Genomic DNA, 9,586 nt, shown 5'->3' with positions numbered 1-9,586 from the left:
CTTGAAGTAGGTCTCCTTAGCTTCATAGTGTGACTTCTCCATGCCTTGTGTATTCCAAATGGATAGAGGCTCCCAATCTATACCAGCCATGGTCCATGTGCATAGAGAATATGCTACTACTCACATGACAAACACCATTTCAATAACCAAAATTTAAATAAATCAAGTACTAAAGATTGTGATGGAAATAGGATTACTAGATGATTTGTAATATGTGCCTCCCCATGCTTTCACCATTAATTTCATAAACTCTTCCAAAGCCATCATGAACCTTTCATAATACATATCATTGCTCTAACCATGGTGAAGCAATTTTAATCATGCATCAAATTTTTGCCCTTAGAGTTGTTGTTTGCAGATGTGAAGCCTTATTGGTCATATATTCACACAAAGCTTTCTAGTATTCCCAACCCAATGTACTATGAGGTTGTGTTGGATAAGAATCTCTTGCCTTTTCTCCACCCATGGACACTTTGATAGAGGAAGATTTTGTGCTGAACTAGACATTTTCTTGTCCATATTACGTTTCACATGTCCTCCATGGAATCCCATCTATGTAAGCAAATCCTCAGCTTCTGCAATGCAACATGCAGATTTGTCATTGATCTATCATGTGCACACTTGGAAGGGTAAAGGATTAAAGTTCTTGAGCTTCCGTTTTAGAGATAATGTTGACTTCTGAGCCACCATTCCATGATCACACTAGGAACATTCTCTTTTTTAATCTTGATAGTGATGATTAAAAATTCCTCATCCATCACTAGTGTGTCAATGATTGGTATGGCAACAAGGAAACCTACAATGACTAGTTCCTCCTTAGCTTGGAGCTACTTTATAAGAAGAATTATTGGCAATATAGAGCAAGTTTCAATAATTCAACCATTTCAAGGTTGGCTTTCATATTGATGTCCTTGGTTTGCAGTGAATCCTTCTTGTGACTAGACACTGGGTCTTGGGACCTAGAGATGGCATTGGCCTCGACTAAGTTTGTTACCTCTACCCAAATAGCCTAACACTCAAGTTTGATTTCCTTCCCCTCTACATTTCTCTTGAGCAACTTGATGTGTTCCAACCATGCTTGCACTCGGCCTTGGTGTGGCTATGTTCTCCATAGAAATAACTTAAGATCTATGGTGGTTCTTGATTTTTCCCTTTAACACTTTTACCTTTGGCTTTGCCTTTCTTAAGCCTTGGTGGGCCTCCATCCTTGGACTTGGTATCCTATGCCACCTAGTTTACATCCATGGTGCAGTTTTTGCCATACCAACACTCGAAATTGTCATGCCCAAACTTTGTATAATTGTTACAATGCTTGCTCTGATAGTTATCCTCAATGTTTCCTTGTTAAGAACACTTGTTGTAGCATGTTTTGTTCAGATCATGTTTACCATGGATACCCAATTCTTTCAAATCCTTCTTGAGGCTTGACTTTGGCTTGTCTTTCCTGGATGAATCATCCTCTTCATCACTCTCCTTGTCTTCTTTTTGGGGGTGGATTTGGCAATTCCACTATTCTCCATGCTTATTGCTCAATTCAACAACTCTCCATAGGTCTTGGTCAATGGACAATTTTTTACAAACATAGGTCCACCTAATTCAACATGTGATCACCCAAACATAGAGTGATTTGTCAGTATGTGGTGCGCTCAACTGAGTGATGAGGGCTCACATTTGCAAACAAAATCTTGATGGACTCTTTCTTCTTCTTCTTTAGTTCAATCACGGACATCATCTTTATTAATATCCTATCTAAACCTATAGAGAAAAGGCATGGATATATGTTTCCAATCTGTGAACTACCTTATCAAAAATTGTTTGAACTATGATCGGGTAGCCTTCACCAAAGTAGAAGGGAAGTAATTCACATACTCTTGCTTGGTAATGGTAATTTCTCCATTAATGTGACAACCTCATTGGAAACTTTGCATATGGTGTACAAACACTGCATAATAAGTATCCTTGAAATCCAAAAACTTCACCATGATAGGTTGTGCATCTTTCAATTTGGTGGCCATAGGCTTGTCCTAGTCAATAGGTAAGGACCCATCAGGATGAGATGTCTTGTTCATGAACACCCCACTCCAATTCAAGGACCAACAGGTGCGAGACTTTTTGGTCATGGTCATCCCATTCTGCCTTGGGTAGGACTTGGAACTCGGGTTGTAGTAGCCTCATGACTGACTAGTGCTCAGTGTTTGCTCATTCATGTCAAAAATTGTCACTTTGGACATGCCCATGTGTTCTAGCTGGTACTCTCAACTGACCATAAATCACTTAGTGGTCATAGGTGGCTACTTGGCCTCTAATATGTCTCTCAATTGGACTCACCTTCCATCAACTAGGGCTAGTCTTATTGCTGCCCTTGGTCTGGTTGGCATGTTCTATCCGTGGCTCAATTCCAACTCCACCTCCATTGCATGGGCAGGTCTTCTTTGTCTTGGTTCGTCGAGGACTCTCCCATGACTAGCTCTTGGGGTGTCTCTATTGAAGCCTAGAGACTAGTTTGATTCTAGAGTCAGTGTAGTATTTTGATGATGCGTCACTATGAGTGTCGCTAGGTGTTCTCCATCCTCAAATCTCCTCTACCAGGGCCTTCTATTATTTCCATTGAGTCCATCATCCTTTTATCCCTAGTTTTGATGCCATTCTAGCTCCATGGTTGGACTTTTCCAACTCCTTCCACCTTGGCACAAGTCTTCTTCTCACCTAGCCATGTACCTTTGGTGCCTCTCTGAGCATGTGTTAACTTGTCCAACCTTGGATGACACTACAGGCTACCTGGAACAAGATTTTTTCTAGACATTAGTTGTTAAATAGGTTGTTGAATTCCTTATATCATTTTTGGACACTTGGAGATGTCTTTTATAGTAGTATGCTAAACCAAGCAACTACCATAGCTTGTTGCCTATCAGCATGAACTACCACTCTCAATGTCCATGCACTCTCTTCTAACGACTGTTACAATCAATACAATCGATTCCCCACTCATTCTTTTAGCACATCAGTACCCAACAACATCTCTAAATGTTGACTATCTTTCCTCTTCACCCTTAAGTTAACAAGTGTGTCTGGTGCTTGGTGCTTGGTGTGAGTACATAGTGCTTGGTTGTAGGCAGTGCATAGGTGGAAAATGCCCTCTCTTGCCCTTTGGAATATGTCTGGTACACAAAACCTATTTGCTACTTAGAGGCAAGAGTTCGACGCTCTTCTAACATAGGGTTGGTGGTGTGTGGGCAAAATCATATGGAGATGGGTGACCAAGCATGCACACAAGATACACGAGCATTGCAAGAAACTAAGACAAGAAGACACACCCCAATACTTATACTAAGGCCTCATGCCATTATAAATAGCTATTGTTTTTGCAGAGGTGCTCGTGCAACATGTGAGTAGTACATAGACTCCTGCCTTGGCTTGAGGCACAACTATGACTCAAAAGTAGCAAGGCTCAACCTTGCCTATCCTGCCCATTCAAACATAGACAATTGTCAATTCAAGAATAAGAGTTGGTGCCCATTGTAATTGGGGGATTCTACCTAAAGAAAAAATACTAATCTCTAGACAAGTCGGTACTAGTGAACTCGGCCCTAGGAACTTATAAAACCACTACCCATGATTGGCTACACATTGTGGCCTCTACTTGCTCCTCCTTGCTACTCTTGGATGTATCAATTGATTTGTCAGTGGTAACGCATGAGTTACCAGTGCCTTGTTTCTCCGACTTGACTTGGGTTGATGGGTACCTAGATGCACCCACCTGTTCATCAGTCACACTCTTTCACAAAATGACTAGGATACAAATTCTATTGTTCTACAAGTTTCTCATCCTTTATCATCGGCTTAAGGTCAGTAGCCATTGGGAATAGGTCAAATTCTCCCACATGTGAGATTTGTGTTTCCATCAGCTTAGACTCTACATGTTGTGGAAATTGATCTTTGACTTCCAAATGCTTGGGCCAACAACTACTTGGCACCTTGTTGGGATTGGTGAAGATTTTTACCTCGATAATCCTAGTTTTGACTATCATAACCTTGGAACCCCAATCATGTAGTACCTTGGCAATTTATTTCCATTAAATGAAAATCAAAATTTGTGGAATGCACTCTATTGATGGTGATCATGACATCCAAAAGCATACCTTTGGGCTCTACTAGTCACTAATCTACCATGCAAACTCAAAATGGCAAGCATTTCAAGTTCTTGAGATTCAGTCGTTTGGCTATGTCTTCAAGGATAATGTTGACTCCTGAACCAGCATCCCCAATCACACTAAGAACACTCAGTATTTTGATCTTGATAGTGATGATTGGACCTTCTTCATCCATCACTAGGGATTCAATGACTGGTATCATAACAAGGGATCTACAACCTAGAGTGGTTCCTCGTTGGCTGGGAGCTATTACAAGAATAAGTCTCAACAATATGGAGAAAGTTTCAATAATTCAGCTATTGTTTGAAGGTTTCCCATGCTTTTATCATATCCAACTTCTAGAACTCTATGGCACATGGTTCGGCTTGGGATTTGCTTGATGAGACTTTACTTGACTCAGTTTAGGACTTGCTTGATATGTGAGGAGCTCTCGTATGTCATGATTTCAAGATTAGGGAAGAACAATTGTGTAAGAAGCTCTCACATGTCATGATTTCAAGACTAGGGGAGATTGTGTGACACTATTAGACTGTGTAGGGATGGAGGAGCCAAATGACACGTTTGGGAGGGAATCCATTGTGAGAGGGGATATAAGTTGCAGGAAGAGTGTAACAGAGAAAGGTGGAGAGGTAACAGTGAAGGGAGTCATAAATGGCAAAGGATTAATTAGGCAAAATAGTGCAAGGAGACAAAAATGGTGAATGAAATGGAATAGTAGAGGCGTAAGTAGACTAAGGGCCACCACAGAGGTTTGGCTCATGCAACGGTGGTTGTTTGAGGTAGCTAAACCATAAGTCCTTTTCTGACAAATTACCTAGATGGTTGTTGGTGGTAGGACCAGTTTCTGTTCTAACGGCATGTCCACAACAGGTGTGAGACTGACCTTCATGTTGTGAGATTGACCTTCATGTTGCAGTAGGTTTTCCATGCTTTTATTATATCGATCTTTGGGCACTTGATGGTACTTGGATTGGTCTGGGACTTGCTTGATGAGGCTTCACTTGGCTCAGTTGTTGGCACGACCAATTTTGGTTCCAATGGCAATTCCATGGCAAGTACTTACCATTTAATTCCTTGGCAAGCTTGGTTGCCACCTATTTTTGTTCCTTCTTTCCTTCTAGTTGGTACCTTCTCGGGACTAGCTACTGGTCCTTGGGACCTAGTGATGGCATTGGCCTCGATTGAGTCTGCTAGTTCTACCAAAACAACTTGACACTTAGGATCAATTTCGCTTCTCTCTACATTGCTCTTGAGTAGCTTGATATGCTCCAACCATAATTTTCACTTAGCCTTTGTATCCCATGTTCTCCATAGAAGTAACATTGGATCTGTGGTTGTACTTGATTTTTCTCTTTTTCCATTTTGCCTTTGCCTTTGCCTTGCTTGGGCCTCGGTGTGTATTTATCCTTGGGCTTGGTATCCTATGCCATCTGGTTGACATCTCATTGCATTTTTTGCAATACCAACACTCCAAATCATCATGCCTAGACTTGGTACATGTTTTACAATACTTTGTGACATTCACATCCTTAATGTGTCCTTGCCAAGAACACATGTTGCACCACTTCTTGTTTGGACCTAGTTTACCGTGCATACCAAGTGCCTTCAAAGACTTCTTGATCTTGGACTTCAACTTTTTTCTTTCTTAGATGAAGCATCCTCTTCATTGCACTCCTCATCCTTGTTCTTGGGCTTGTGGGCTTGGACTTGGTAGATCCACTTTCTCTAGGTCTATCGCTCAATTTGGAAACTCTTTATAAGTCTTTCTAGGTTGATGATTTTTGGGGAATGCAAGTCCACTTGGGTGCCACCCATAATCAACCAAGCATGTTGTGATTTGTCATAAAGTGGTGTGCTTAATTGATTGATGAGGGCTCGTTACAAACAAAATCTTGAATGGACTCATTCTTCTTCTACTTTAGTTCACTCAGCTTAGTGTGGAGATCCTCCTTGTTAATCTCTTGTCCGAATCTACTGAGAAAAAGATTCAAACATATGTTGTCAGTTTGTGAAATACCAAATTGAAAATTGATTGAACTATCATTGGATAGTTTTTACAAAGCACAAGGGAAGTAATTCATATACTTCTCCTTGGTCTTGGCACCGTTAATGTGACAGATTCACAAGAAGCTCTGCAAATGGTTGTATGAATCTTCTTCGTCAAAATTCTTGAAATTTTGAACCTTCACCTTGATAGGTTGTGTAGCTTTTGATTTTGTGGGCAGTGGCTTGGGATTCCTTGGTCATAGTCATTTGACCAGGTCGGCGGCGGGGCTCGTTGCTTGGTTAAGAGGTCTTTGGTTGATGATCCCCCACTCCAATTTAAGGACAAATAGGCAGGAGACGTTTTGGTCATGGTCATCTTGTTTCATCTCCTACAAGACTTGGAATTCGAGTTGTAGCAGCCCAATCATGGATGTTTTTATCAAAGTTATGCTTATATGTTAATATAAAATCTTGGTGAAAGTTTATCGGGCTCATTTTTTTTAGTTTCACAAAATCAATAGAATGTAGTACACCTTTCTTATATTTTCTTTTGAATTTTGAAGGAAAAAATATAAATCTTAAAAGTTTAACTTCTTAATGAAACTAACTTGAAAAAATCATCTCTGAACCCAATGACCGCCGACTGGAGCTCATTGCCCACTCATTTGATGTTGACAACTATCATTATGGACTTATGTGGTTGTTGGTGCTCTATTATCTCTTGCAATCGGACTCACCTTCCATGGACTCGGGCTAGTATTGTTTCTACACTTGGTCTAGTTGGCAAATTCCATCCATGGCTCAATTCGTGCTCTGCCTCCATTGCACAAGCAAGTCTTCTTTGTCTTGGTTATGGTTCCGAGTGTCACCTAGCCTCAAGAGTTCATGTTTGTGCTTGTAGGTCGGCTCTTGGTTGGATTCATTGGATGACTCAAAATCATGTCATCCCCTCAAGGACTCTCCCATGACAAGCCCCTCGAGGTGTCTCTTATGAAGGGACTAGTTCACTCTTGGTGTCAATGTAGTAGTCTGATGCTGTCTCATTGTGCACATGGCCAGGGACTAGTCTACTCTTGGTGTTGGTGGAGTAGTTTGAATGTTGTCTTGCCATGCATGTGACTAGGTCTTCTCCATCCTTGAGCTCTCCAATGTCGGGGGCCTTCAACTACTTTCACTCAATACCATAAATGGTGGCAAGATAACATCAAGGATATTTGGAGTGGTTGTAGATTCAGTAAAGTAGGTCTTTTGCTCTATGGCATGCTTACCAGTTAGTGGAAGGCTTTCTAAATGGGTCAATGTCAATCATGGTTGCCCTTTATGTAATATGGCTGTGGAAGAGATAAGGCACTTGTTGTGGGCTTTCCTAGTAACTCGAGGAGTGTGGATGTGAGTGCAAGGCACTGTCAAGAAATTCAAGTTGATGCTACACTTCTCCATCAGATCGAAGTGGAAAGCAGTGCTATTAGGCGACTTGCAAGGGTTCACGTCCACAATGGTGGCATGTTGGTTGCACATTCGTGCTACTATTGGGCTTGTGGTGTGGCATATAGAAACCAATTAGCTTTCTCCCAAGCGAAAATTGTCAGCTTCAATGGTTGATGTCATGGGTGCGACAGTTGTGTTTTCATTGCAGGACATGGGGGTGTTAGTGTCCAATAAGGATGATTTAGTAGGTATCTGCCTTATAGAGTTGGGGTCACTACTCTCCTGCTAATAAGTTGCATTTACTATGTAGGTCTTGGATAGTTTGCCCTCTTTGTTTGGGCCAGTTTTTGTAAGGCTATCTTGCTTTTGGGGACTGATTCACCCCTCTAATATTTAATAAATCTAGCTTGGTTTATTATTTTTATTTATGTGCAATTTTCACGAATTAAAGGAATGGTGATGCTCCCCTTGGCAAAAGCCTTGCATCATCACTAGGGTGATTGGTTGTTCTCACCTAGAGGCCAAAGCCTTGCATCACCACCCCAACTTTTTTTCTTTTGGTGTTGTATTGAAAATTGAAAGTGCCAACTGTGCCCCCATATGAGGTGACCAAGATAAAGCCTTGATAAGGGGTCGCTAGGGCTTGAACTTAGGATCTGTGTATACATACCCACATGTTTTAGTAGCTAGATGCTATTGGCATCACCACCCCAACATTGGTGGTGATTGGATCACCGCCCCTAGGCCAAAGCCTTGCATCACCACCAAGTCCAACTTTAGTGGTGACTAGATCCTCTCAAAAAAGACAATGGTCACCACCAATGGATGTCTTCTTACAGAGGCAGGACAAAGGCATCCAATGGATGTCTTCTTACGATGCAACCCAACTACCGAAACATTCTAGCTCAATGGGCCCGAAAGGCCGCTCCCCTTGGCAAAAGCCTTGCATGACCCCACCAAGTCAAAGTTTGGCTCCACCAAAGACTTGTGGTGATTCGATCATATCCCCTAGGCCAAAGCCTTGCCCCACCACCAAACAAGGTGAAAATTTCACTAAGCATTGGTTGGGGGGTGAACAGTTTGGAGAGCCCTTTTGTTTAGAGGTCGTATCAATGTGATGATGGGGTTGTGTTTTATATGTACTCTTTGAAATGTTAAACCTATCAAATACATTATCTTTATTTTTTCAAACATGTGCAAGGCCTTGAAAATGTTCTATCAAATTAAGCATAAAATTTTTGTCCAATGATAATGAAAGTCATAAACTTCATGTATTTTGAGGAGTATACGTTCTAAATAATAAAAATTGTTACTTAAGGCGTGTACAATTACAAAGATATTATAGAAAACTTATCTTACATCAACTTGATCTATACATAAACTAAAGAATTGGTGAACATATGAATTGATTGCATACTAGATCTCATGAAAAAGAGAGGAATTTAACAATAATAAGATATGTTTTGAAATCTCACCTTCCTATACATTTGCTCGAATCAGAAAGAGTAGTAGAAGATGGATATAGGATAGATATAGTGGCTCAAAACCATCCTCCTGTTGAGATATCGAGCTCCACTCGTGATATGCCAGGGTGACCGTTGTGCATTTATGTCACCGACTTGTTAGCTGCAGATGCGGTTGGTACACCGCCCATGAAAGCTGGATGACAACTATCTTTATGTACTCTAGTTAGTGGCTCAATTAGTATGCCACCTTAGTTAGCTGAGTTTGGTTTGAGACCCACATATAGGGTTCACCTATTCTTTTATACTTAGAGTTCTTTTGGCTTACACAACTAAGAAGAGGAAAAGTGTTTTCAACCTCCACCTTTGTGTATATTCCCCCATTGTGTATGTGAGAAAGCTGCAAGTGAGACTCCTTCCGTCTCTCCCACTCTCTTCACATGGTATCAGAGCTCGGTTCATGGTAAGGAGCTCAAGAAAGCAAACCAAGTTTGCGGTGTCCTAGTAAGAGGATCAGTGTTGCTTTCCTTTTTTTTTTTTTTGAGTTTGGGAGCAAAT

Source organism: Dipteris shenzhenensis, chromosome 24 (genome assembly GCF_047967505.1).
Source record: "Dipteris shenzhenensis isolate YYH24624 ecotype China chromosome 24, Dip_SZ_1.0, whole genome shotgun sequence".
Lineage (NCBI taxonomy): Eukaryota > Viridiplantae > Streptophyta > Polypodiopsida > Gleicheniales > Dipteridaceae > Dipteris > Dipteris shenzhenensis.
Note: the sequence above shows the minus strand (reverse complement) of the source record.